Source organism: Macrobrachium nipponense, chromosome 13 (assembly GCF_015104395.2).
Source record: "Macrobrachium nipponense isolate FS-2020 chromosome 13, ASM1510439v2, whole genome shotgun sequence".
NCBI classification, from domain to species: Eukaryota; Metazoa; Arthropoda; class Malacostraca; order Decapoda; family Palaemonidae; genus Macrobrachium; species Macrobrachium nipponense.
Window position 1 is genome coordinate 93,025,385 of NC_087206.1, and position 12,781 is coordinate 93,038,165.

General features: G+C 35.6%; 1 long non-coding RNA gene across 1 annotated transcript; it reads left to right on the plus strand.

Moving 5' to 3' along the window:
* The first annotated feature begins 7,142 nt into the window (after positions 1–7,142).
* On the plus strand, positions 7,143–9,061 carry LOC135225216 (uncharacterized). Its single transcript, XR_010316929.1, has 2 exons — positions 7,143–7,401; positions 7,825–9,061. It is a non-coding gene; the product is annotated as an uncharacterized LOC135225216 (long non-coding RNA).
* Positions 9,062–12,781: the final 3,720 nt, after the last annotated feature.

Sequence of the window (12,781 nt, forward strand, 5' to 3'; positions counted from 1 at the left end):
AACGCGTTTTTCTCCATTTTTCGAAATGTTGCGAATGTAAGTTCTCGCAGTGCTAACCTCATTTGTAATAGAAGCCATTGGCCACTTGAAGACGGAAAAGGAACTGATAGCAACAAAATTTCGTTGTACTTCCTTAGTGACTATGATTCATTTTTACGCCGGGTAGTAAGTCTGAAACGCCTTATCACTCATGATACAGATAAACAAGCTTTTACTCTGTCACACTGTGCGTCCAAACTTTTAGGTGGTGATCTTTTGGGTATAATACTTAAATGCTTATTCGCCCTCCGTTTGCTTTTCGAAGTCAGTAGTACCTCTCCACACGGAGAAGAGAAAATCTTCTTAGCTAACAGACAAAATCCTTTCAGTACTCCTATCAAAACGATCAAGAAATTATCAGTTCACACCTTAGAACCCAAGCCTCACAGGATCGGGTTAGACATCAGCCTTCTAATAGTAAGATTGACTCATAAGGTTTCCCATTCCAGTACGTTTTTATATATAACAAGCTTTGACTCACGATTAGTATCAACTGCAATCCCTTTCTTAAAAAAAAGTTAATAACAAAATGATAACATGTTGACGACGCTATAATTAAACTAGATATGTAGAATAAACTAGAACATCACTGGTCAATCAGATTCTCATAAGGCACTTATAATAAACATCTGTTTATTGATGTTGTTTTCTGAAAACCTTACAGAGGAAGCAAAGAGTCGTATCTGTCCTTCCTTGAGCGTAAGGAGCTTCCAGAGTGTCAGGAGCCACAAGGACAGTTACACCTGTCAAAGCAGCTGCTGGAAAGACGAAAACTCACAGACACATCATTAAGAGCAACAAAAGCAAAAAATATAATCAGGAAATCTCACAAGAGCCATAATACAACTGACACGGATTTCGTAACAAACTTTATCTGACGTCGGCCATGAGAACATCCTCTCTCTCACCGAGGAACATGTGATCTTTCAAACTGGTTATAATTTACTTACTGTTAATGATGCCACCGTCAAGCGTTATTACTGTAATTATTGTTACTTATTTCTACTATTTTTGTATGAGTAAAGACATACTTTCCATAAGCAATGTCATGCAGTACCAAATTATAGAAAAATAATTTGAATATTATTCACCAATAATATCTATCAGAAGTTGAAAAGTTGGAGATTTTGAGTGAGATCTTCTTGAAAACTTAAGTCATCGATTAACACATCTTGGTAATTGTGACCTTCAAGAAGAATTTAGCAAATTTCTTTAAGGGAAAAAGACCAAGTTTGTTAGTAATGAAGATAAATAGACACCGCCGGAAATTCGTCATGTTTAACTTTATTAGAAGAGGTTTAATGAGAGAGAGAGACAGAAAATTTTGATACAAGTTACATTTTATGTTGATAAAAACAGCTGAAACATTCCAACACGAGAAGCGTCTTGCATCAGTGTTCAAAGTTCCCCTAAGCATACAGGTCTTTACACATAGAGACCAAAAAGTTAGGGTGTCTATATCTTGCGGTCAGAAGGATTTACAAATCCAAAATAAAATTAGATGTGAGATCAGACACATCATAATTGATAATGTACATCTCATAGATATCATGAATCTTAATTGAGACGCAGATGACAGATGACGTCAACAACATCTTCTCAAGGTAAATTCATCAAATGGTAAGAGTTGCATTAATCACCGAAGTGGATCATTTTTATTTCCTCTTACAGCAGAGAACAGAGCAGTTTCATGCTTTCTCCTCCAATTGTATTATGTCTCTTGTGAGGTTTGTTGGTTGTAGTTTTGCTTTTGTTGGTATTAATGTTGTGACTGCGAGTCATTTCGTCCCTATGGCAGCTGCTTTAACAGGTGAAACTGGCGGCGTCCGTTGTCGTTCCTGACACTCTGGAAGCTTCTGTCGCTCAAGGAAGAACAGCTGCGATTCTTTGCTTCCTCTGTATCGATAAACAGCTTCTTTGACATTTACAGAGAGTATCGATAAACAGCTTCTTTGACATTTACAGAGAGTATCGATAAACAGCTTCTTTGACATTTACTGAAAGTATCGATAAACAGCTTCTTTAACATCTACAGAAAGTATCGACATTCTTTAACATTTACAGAAAGTATCGACATTCTTTAACATTTACAGAAAGTATCGATAAACAAGTGTTTGTTGATTGATTATAAGTGCCTTATGAGAATCTGATTGGTCAGTGGTATTCTAGTTCATTCAATGGCCTTCCAATTTTGTTATATTGTCATCAATATGTTATGACTTTTTTTTAGAAAAAAGAAACCGGATGCAGTTGACTCTAATCGTGACTCAAAAAGTATAATAATCTCGTGAGGTAATTGCATTCGTTTTCTATTAAGGCGAATCAGAGAAATCTTCAAACCAAACATGGCGATGTTTTTTTTTCTCATTTTTCAGTCAGTGAATTTTGTTATAATTCTGCCTTAAAAATGATGTTGGAAAGCGTATCGACATCAATTTTCCGTGTTAGACAACTGCATTTCCATAAAGTGAGGATAAACGTGCATATCTGCGTTGGTGTCAGCGAGTTTTGCATCATTTTAAAGTTTATTATCTGTACCTAGGCTTCCTGAGTTTATCTGTGTGTGTGTATATATATATATATATATATATATATATATATATATATATATATATATATATATATATATATATATACACGTATGTGTGTGTATTTACATTTGGAGAGACAATCTGTGACGGCAAGGAACAATCTTCAAATTAGCAAATATTTATTGTAATTTCTTCCCTTATGAAATCACATTTGTGTTTATGAATATTTTACCTTCAGTGTGACTTCCACTGCTGGTGTTTGTGGCATCTTACACTTTCTGAGCCACTTTCTAAGGCTTTTACTTCGTTGTTTTATAGTTTTACTTCACAGTATACTATGTGAGGCAAATTAGCAAAGCGCTAATACATAGTATATTGTGAAGTAAAACTAAAGAACAACGAAGTAAAAGCCTTAGAAAGTGGCTCAGAAAGTGTAAAATGCCCTAAACACCAACAGTGGGAGTCACACTGAAGGTAAAATATTCATAAACACAAATGTGATTTCGTAAGGGGAGAAATTACAATAAATATTTGCTAATTTGAAGATTGTTCCTTGCCGGCACAGAATGTCTCTCTAAATGTAAACACACACACAAGCGTGTGTATATATATTAAACACACACACACACACACACACACACACACATATATATAATATATATATATATATATATATATATATATATATATATATATTATATATATATATATATATATATATACACACACACACACACACACACACACACACACACACATATATATATATATATATATATATATATATATATATATATATATATATATATATATATATATAGTGTAATTGTGTAATTTCACGTGTACATGGAAAGGTCAAGTCCAAAAGATCAGCCATCTTATTCATTACTTCATTACAAAGACAATGGGCACATGGCAGAAATGTGCCCGTGGTATCGTAACTGTATGTTCTGATTAGTTTTCTTTCCTTATCAATAATTGTCAACTAATCTAGTTCCTAATCACTGACGGGTTAATGTTGCAGTTATGTTTCTACTCCGCCTCCCTTTCATTCCGTTAATATTTCTTGTCTCATTAATTCAGGTGCCTCAAACGGGAAAGGCTTCACTACCAGTAATGAGAAAATTTATCATTTAATATTACTACAGTCATTCAAACATCTCTACCCTGCACACTGTTAATGAAATAACATTTGTTATCCATGATAACGTTGGTCTGTGTACGACGTCACTGCTACGTTGAGACCAACGGTCAGAAAAAAAAAAAAAAAAAAAAAAAAAAAAAGTATCGAACATGTTATGGTTCTGCCGCAATCTGGTATCTTCTAGGTCAGGGTGTCTTGCTTATCGAGTTGACAACGTTTGGCTTTGACAGATAAGAAAATGGACGACAGATAAAAACAATGAGGCTTTAGACTAAGTCTTTAGAGTCTCATCAATTTATTCTCATAGTAACAAATAACTTCGTGGAATCTTGTAAAAGGATAAAGAGGCAAACAGCATGTCTTTTTAAAACCTCGGTACAGCCATCGATATCCTGAGGAACGCCTTTTATTTTGTAGGTTTAGGAATATCCATCAAGGCCTTAAGAAACTCGCTCGTATTTTGAAGATTTGGAAACAACCAGTAATGTACTCAGGATCTGCCTCATTTTGACGACTTTGGGACATCTATTCAGGTCCCCAGGAACCGAATACCTTTTGGGGACCTATGGACATAGTTTGTGGTCCTCAGGAACTGACTGCAGCTTGAAGAATTTGGAGCTTCTATAGATTTCACATTTAGGACTGGAACATCCTTCGATGCTGTGAAGGCTTTAGGACAATCAGTGAAGTCGAACTTACTGCATTTTAAAGACTCTTGAGCATCCAGCGAAGTCCAAAAATAAATGCGTACATTTTGGTTATTCAAACTCAGGTTTACCTGTCAGTTCACCTGCGACCGTTCGACGGATGAGCGTCCACACGAAAAGAGTAGAACTGTCAGTCGGTCAGACAACTCGAGGTCATTGGCCTCATTTCTCGCCCCTTCGTCGTGGCAACACTACATGACACCGATGGTAACTCCCACTGGTTTTTGAGGAGGTGGAGCAATATAGACTAAAATCCTGTGGCACAATTTGCATTTCTATCATAGCTAGTAGTAACAAAGTAGGTTCTCGTGTCTGTAACCTGGAAAAGATTCCTAAATCTGGAATGAACTTAATCATACCATGAAGCTGTAACAGTGATTCTCAGGTGTCCAAGGATTATTAAGAATTTTTCTTACAAGATAAATAGATTTGGAGCCGTTATTATTATTATTATTATTATTATTATTATTATTATTATTATTATTATTATTATTATTATTATTCAGTAAGTGACGCCTGTTCATATGGAACAAGCTCACAGGGGCCACTGACTTGAAACTCAAGCCTCCAAGAAAATGGTGTTCATTAAGAAGGGACATACAGAAAGAAGAGATCTCACTTATAGAAAAATAAATTATTATATAGATAAAAATGTATTAAAATAAAAGGAGAATATTATTAGGTTAGTAATGCATTGTATCTTCGCTTGGCCTTCTGAAGTTTCAATTGCATGAAATCCTCTGGGAGGTTTTCCACAGTCCAACAGTGTGAGGAATAAAGGACCTCTGCAACCGAGAAGTTCGACAGTGAGGTACATTTACTGCATATTAATGGTGTTGTCCAGCAAATCTGGTTGCTCTCGGCTGATATAGGGCATCAGGGATCTATTGTGAATGTGAAAGATCTCTGTTAAAATACAACTTATGAAAAAGTGACAAACAAGAAACCATCCATCAATGGTTCAAGTCATAATGGCTACTATTAGGAAACGGAAACCTACCACCACTCTATCTAAAAGAGATAAATCTCTGGCAGAAGCAGACATCCACACCGGTGAACAGCATTCCGGTAAAGGAAGCACAAATGACCTGAAACAGGTTTCATTGATTTTATTACTGTTATCAATATATGATGCTTTACGAACAATACCTAAGCTGCGTGCGGCATTTGCTGATACTTTCATTAGATGTTTCTCAAAGGTTAGATGTAAGTCAAAAGTTACACCTAGAATAGTTAAAGCTTCAGACTCATTTAGCGAAGTTTCAGCCACCTGAAGTGGGGATGGGGTGGGAAATCTGTACGAGATCTGCTAATCAATAGTGTTTTTGTTTAATTGGAGTTCAGCCCCATACCCCACCGACTACACCATTCCCTGATCCGGTCCATATCTCAATTGAGGCTGAAGGCAGCTTCCTTTCTCACAGTGGAGACTTTACTACACCCATAAGTGTTGCGTCACTGGCATACAGAACAATTTTGTTTTCCAGGCCAACAACCATATCAACTGTATACACTAAAAATAACAGTGCAACACTGCCCTGTGGAACTCCAGATACAATAGGTCTTGGTTCACTAAAGATCCCATACACAGCAACTCGCTGCTGCCTACCTATAAGGGAATCTTGAAGTAATCCTAAAACATATCCACCTTTTCCAAGGTTCTGAAGTTTATAAATAAGTCCTTTGTGAAATACTTAATCGAAACCAGCACATAAATCAATTTGAATTACTTGGCACTCAAACCCCTTATAAGGTACCCTTGCAAACGGCATGTCAAGTCTATAAGAAGATCACAATAAGTATTGACAGCTTATTTAGATCCTGACCTGCATGGGGTCCCTTGATGCTGCTCTATACAGAAATTCAATAATTCTTAAAAGCAATTTTTGGATCAAAATCTTGGCTTTCAATAACCTTTGCAGACACCGTTGCTGTTAAAGCCAGGTACTTCTGTAATGCGTACAGATATACAACCAACTTAAAACGGGCCTTCAGTTTCACCGTACAAGCATAGTGTTGATTAAAATCTTGTCTTTCAGTACCCAAGACAGACATAATTATCAATCAAAATTCTGTAATCTAAAAAACACTGTTGACCGATATCGTCTTTTTCAATGAGCTATACAAAATTTCTGACAAGTAAAATCACAACTTCTAGATATTCATCAATTAAAACCAAGCCTTTCATTATGTAGTACAGACATTCAGTTGATTAAAATTATGTCTTCATTCAAATGTCCAGACATATTGACCATTTATATCAAGTCTTCAAGAATCTGTAGATATACTGTCGATTAAAATCCTGACTTTGATAATCTATACTGATATACTGTCGACTGCAACCGTGATCCACAGACATAATGATAAAAATCATATCCTTCAATAACCTTTACTAGCTAATTGCCAATTAACATGTTTTTCACTAACCAGTCCAGGCATCTTATCGATTAAAATTATGTTGTTCTGTGGCCCCTCCAGACACATTGTTAGTTAAATCCCGTAATATGTTACCTGCCAATGTAAGCCTGGATACGTAGCAACCAAGAAGTACCTGTCCCCAGTGGGTAAGATGCTCAAGATGCCCTCCGGAACCTTATCTCTTCTTTGATAATGTGATTTGTTTCATTCTGTTCCCGAGTGGTTTTAACTGCTTCGACTGATAACAAGAGCTCTTGGTTGGGTATATAAATGCCCCTCACGCCTACCTCTCTCATACTCGAGGAATAGTTCCATCAGGCAAAACAAGAAGAGCTTTGGATCCTTCCTAGTCGAGCTCGCAGGAGAAGCTTTCTGACGAACGAGAAAACAGGAAGAGGTTCTAAGGCTTTCTGTACCTCACACCAACAAGGCATTTGCTCTAATCTTCGTTGAAACTTTGATTAAGTCTAAACTCAAGATGATTATGGAACTTTCTGTGTCTGGGATGGTGCATCCTAAAGTTCAGCGATCCAAAATCACTTCAAGAATCAGCTCTGCAATGGTAAGAGAATTCCTGATTGTTTTTCTGCATAATGCACGCTCCCACATATGCGCTCACAAAAACGTATACAAATGCTCATGTCGACCTACTGTATATATATATATATATATATATATATATATATATATATATATATATATATAAATATATATATATATATATATATATATATACCTTTTTTATACCTAGGGTCATCTGCTTTTGTAGTTGTAAACGGCTTTAAATGCACACGTACTGACATATATGTATAAATGAGTTTAAGATTCGAAACAGTTTATATATATATATATATATATATATATATATATATATATATATATATATATATATATATATATATATATATATATATATATATACATACATGTCAACATTAGGTGCCATAAGGTAAGGTTATGACTCTCAATGTCTATATCATTACAGACACGGAAATCGTCTTCTGGTTCCCAGTCGACGACGACGACGACACCGAGATCACAGGAGACGAAAACGCCATCTTCGTCTGTCGTCTCTTGTGCTGTGCTCATGAAGTGAATCTTCCTCACATCACAAGAAGGACAAAGAGAAGAGAAGAAACGAAGTAACCTTTCGAAAATGATCGGAAAATGGAGGAGAATAAGAGCTGGGAAAGAGATAATCAACTTTGATAATCATCAGACTGAGGAAATTGTAGAAGAAAAGTTGTAACTTTCTGGTCATATCAATAATAAGAAACGGGAGACTGAAAGTAAGTAACCCACTGAGAGTCATCACTAAGAGAAAAGTAGAAAATCAGGGAATCACTGAGAGTCATCCGAGAAAGACGAGAAGAGGAAAAAGCCCATTTCGAAAATCATTATAAGAAGGAAAGAGAGTAAATACGACATTCCTCTGAGAAACATCACAAAAAGGGGAAAACCAAGAAAAGCCTTCTGTGAATCATTACAAAGTGAATTAACTATCATTTTAGAATGGCCACAAGATAGATATATAGTTAAATGTAGAATCTAGGCCAAAGGCCTAGCGCTGGGAACCATGAATCATTCAGCACTGAAAAGGAAATTGACAGAAGAAAGGTTTCAAAGTGTAACAGGAGGGAATCTTTGCAGTGGCATTATAAAGCAATTGTTAGGAGAGGGTGGATAACAAAATGGAAGAAAGAGAATATGAACGGAGGTACAGTATAAGGAATGAAAGCGGTTGGAGCTAGGGGCCGATGGGATGCTGCAAAGACCCTCAAGTAATCCCCATACGGGGAGAATCACCACAAGGATATAGTTATCGAGGAAAAAATCAGGTGAAAACTGAAAAGGATGAAGCGAAGAAACCAGGACAGGGAAACCTTTCAGAATAATCATGGCAGTGTCAGAAATAATTCAATTCCTCAAAAAACGATCGGAAATCATAGAAGGAAGATGACGAAGATTCCGATAAAAAAAACTACATCATTTTGAAAACCAGCCTATTGTAATTTCTCTCTTGTTGGTCTTGAGTTTTTCATCAGTACATTTCAAAAACCACCAGTCATCATGCATACGTCGATTAATTTATTGTAAAAACTTGACCCATTCTTATTTTGTACAAGCATTGTTACTGTCTTATCATCTATACATCTTTTATTATTTATTTTTGCATCATTCGTTGTTGAATTACTTTAGTAAATAAAAAATAATAAAGTTTACGAATTGAATCAGTACACCAACAGTGTTATTTCTATAACAGAATGGATAAGCCTTTAGGTTGACTAGTTAGAAAATAATTTCGGTTTATCGGAACAACAACAATAATGAATGAAACAGAAAACTAAATCATAAAAAAAGTTAGACTGTGGTCCTAATCAATTAACAGAATATGATAGTAAACATCTTCAGGTTATATTTTAATCTAAGAAAAATAATAAAGAAACGGCGTTTAATGTCTAAACTTCTGTGAATAATAAAACTGAATACCAATGGATTACTAAACAATAATAAAAATTTGAACTTATTTTAATTTTTGAACTTTATGATAAAACCTTTTATCTGTTTATCAATTTCATAATTTGGGTCGTATAATCCTCGCGAATCTAAAAACGTCATATATTTTACTTTGCCACATTGTGCAGTTGCCTTTGTAATTAAACATTTAAATGAAAAATACATCTTTTTAACAAATGTAGAGAATCAAGAAGCAGAAAGTGAAGCAACCAGATTCTTCAAACCCCCTGTTCCTATAAGAGGCATTTTGTAACTTGCTTCCCTCGTGGGTACCACCACCTTTCTTCTTGTCCTTTGCAGGCAGGAGGTTATATAATATGACTGACAATAATTCACACATTCAAATATATACATACGTATGTATATTATATATACATATATACTATATATGTATATATATATATATATATATATATATATATATATAGTATATATATATATATATATATATATATCTTCTTGTTCGGGATTTAAGCCAGACCTAAGGCAAAACAACTCATTTTAGAAGGATATTCAGACATTCTTTCAGTTGGCCCCTCTTCACCATGCTCTGTACTCTTTGAACACCTCTTTGTCCCTTCCGATTGGCTACCTTTGAAATTAATCTCCTTAGGTATCTCGTGGCCATGTGAGACTTTGAGCGGAGCTCATTTTGGAAGGAGAAAGTAGACCTTGGGCCAGAGCACATGTTGGAAGAGAGAGAGCTGGAAGCGAGGTTATAAAGCCAAGAGGCAACCCATGAGTACCCTTAGAATTTCTCCAGTTGTTGCAGCGCTCACACCTCTCCACCCTTTAGCTCTCCCTCTCGTCTGGGGACCCCCACGTGTTCATTTATTGGCCATAGTGAGAAACTTCAAGCAGTAATTCCGAAAAAAGCCAAGACCAACACTGATGCCCAGCGGCAAATATTCCTACCGAGCTGTGAGAAATCTGGAACCCTTGGAAACAACGCTATGCATTATTAAATAATTCTTTATGAACAAAGCCTATTTCTGTCCCGGTTGATCTTCAATCAACCGCATTCCATTTAATTTCTGGGCCCGTTCGAGTCCCTGTCACCATTGAGGTGTAAACTGCTTACTTACGTAATTTAGTATAAATACGTATACTTCAGTTAAAATTACATCTCTAGAGGTTTTATAAGCTGTGGAGTTTTGTTATGCTTCTGTTCTCTAACAAGGCCTTTTAGGAGTGTCAGTAAGTCACTCACTACCTCAGCTTTCAGACACAGAGAACTAACTAGAAACACATTATAGATATTATATATATATATATATATATATATATATATATATATATATATATGTGTGTGTATGTGTATATATATATATATATATATATATATATATATATATATATATATATATATATATATATATATATACAGACAAGATTTGGAGGTTTAAGCGAGCAAAGGGAACACCGGAGAAGTAGCAAAAAAACAGGTTAGGAGGAGTAAGAGCTGGGACATATCAGGGATCTGCTCTAAGTCCTTCGTCTTTTTGACTTGATAAGGTGATAATGGATGTGCTTCGTGATATGCAGCACCAACAGAGGAGTAGTGGAGTCAAAACTAAAGCAATGGAGGAAGGTACTAGCAGACAGAGGATTAAAAGATCGGTGGGAAGAGGACTGAATATACTTAAAAGGTTCAATGAATCATGACTCCGAGATGAGTGTCGAAGTTTCAAGGTTGAACCGATTAGAAAATTTCAGGTATCTTGGTTCAAAAGCAGCTGTTAATGGAAAATTGAATGTAGAAATCACACAGATTGGAGAAAGATGTCAGCGTTTTGTGTGACCTCAGAATCATCATCAAAGTAATAGGAAGAGTGGATTTCAAAGGCCTAGGGGGGCGGGGGGCAAACCACATCTTTGGGGGGGACAATCAGTGTCTTAAAGGGGCAAGTGGCGCCGCCAACCAGCCACACAAAAAAAAAAAAAAAAAAAAAAAAAAACAAAAAAAAAAAAAAAAAAAAAAAAAAAAAAAACATAAAGGACGTCCCTGGCTGTCAGTAACATCGACCCCACACGTAAGTAGGAAGCGATGCAGAGAAATGAGACGTAATATAAAACACTCAACGAAACACTGAGATGAAATTATTTGCGCTTCCTCCTAAGACTTCAGCACCTCAAAGATAATAGCTTTCAGTTTTCTATTACGGGAAAAGATCTAATTAAAATTTTAAACTTATATATTTTAGAAGAGACATATAACATTTAAGTGATTTTCATGAATGGAAATGAGTGATTTGTCCCATTCGTCAACTAATTTCCCTTAATTAAACATTCCCTACTTTATTCGTTCATTAAAATTATTCACTCATTAACACAATAAAGACGAACATTCTTTATAATCTTGTTTATAAAACCAGAGAAATGTTTCGCATTTTGACTCATTGAGAAGGAAATCCATTGCAATAATAGCTTTTGCTAGTAATTAGGAGACTGTCGTATTATCATAAGCCTAGTATTTACTTCCCTGGTAACCAAAAATCAATTACATTTTGTAAGATCACCCTGGAGCTCTTTATCGCTTGAATGATAAGGTCTTCTTGGCCGACGTCTCCATGCGCCTCCCGTGCAGACTGGCAGGGAGGAACGAAAGGGGGAGAGAAGTAGGGGGAGGGGGATGGGTGGGAGTCAGGGTTGCAGTAATTGTAATTAAATTGAAATTTAATTAATTACAGAATTTCGTGCAATTGTAATTGAAAATAACATTATAGTAAGAAATTGTAATGTAATTAATGACAGGATGGTGTCATTTGTAATTTAATTGTAATATATAATTGAAGTGGTAAGGAGTGATGGGTTGCTTATAAGTTTACTGGTGCTCCGCCAATAAATACTGTTTTAATATGACCTCTGCTCTTCTGTTACCGCCACCTCTGGAAATAAATTATGAAACCCTATTAGCTCGACTTGCTCGACTTCATACACTGTTTCCTGTGCCAAAGATTGGCGTTGACACTCATACCCAAATCACTTGTAATTGTAACTATAATTGAATTTGTTGTAAAGTAATTGTAACTGTAATGTAATGGCTATTTCCAAATCTAATTATAATTGTAATTTACAATTTTTGAAAGTAATTATAATGGTAATTTATTTCTTCAAGTGTAATCACTCCAACCCTGGTGAACGTTAAGCGAGAGGAAGATGAGAAGAAGAATGGAGAGTTGATGTTACTTGTTAACAAAGAATTTCGTTGTATGCGCAAACACACATAACTATAAAAAGTGTGTCATTGAAGGGGAAATGAATCAAAAGTACTGAAATACAGAGTAAGTCTGTAAGTTTAATAGCAAATAAAATGAACAAAATGTAAACAACATCTCAAGAACAAGGAAACGTGAGACTATCAAACCGCAGCTGTTGCTATCGCTCGAATTTCTGTTGCAAATGAGGAATCCCGGTTATACTTA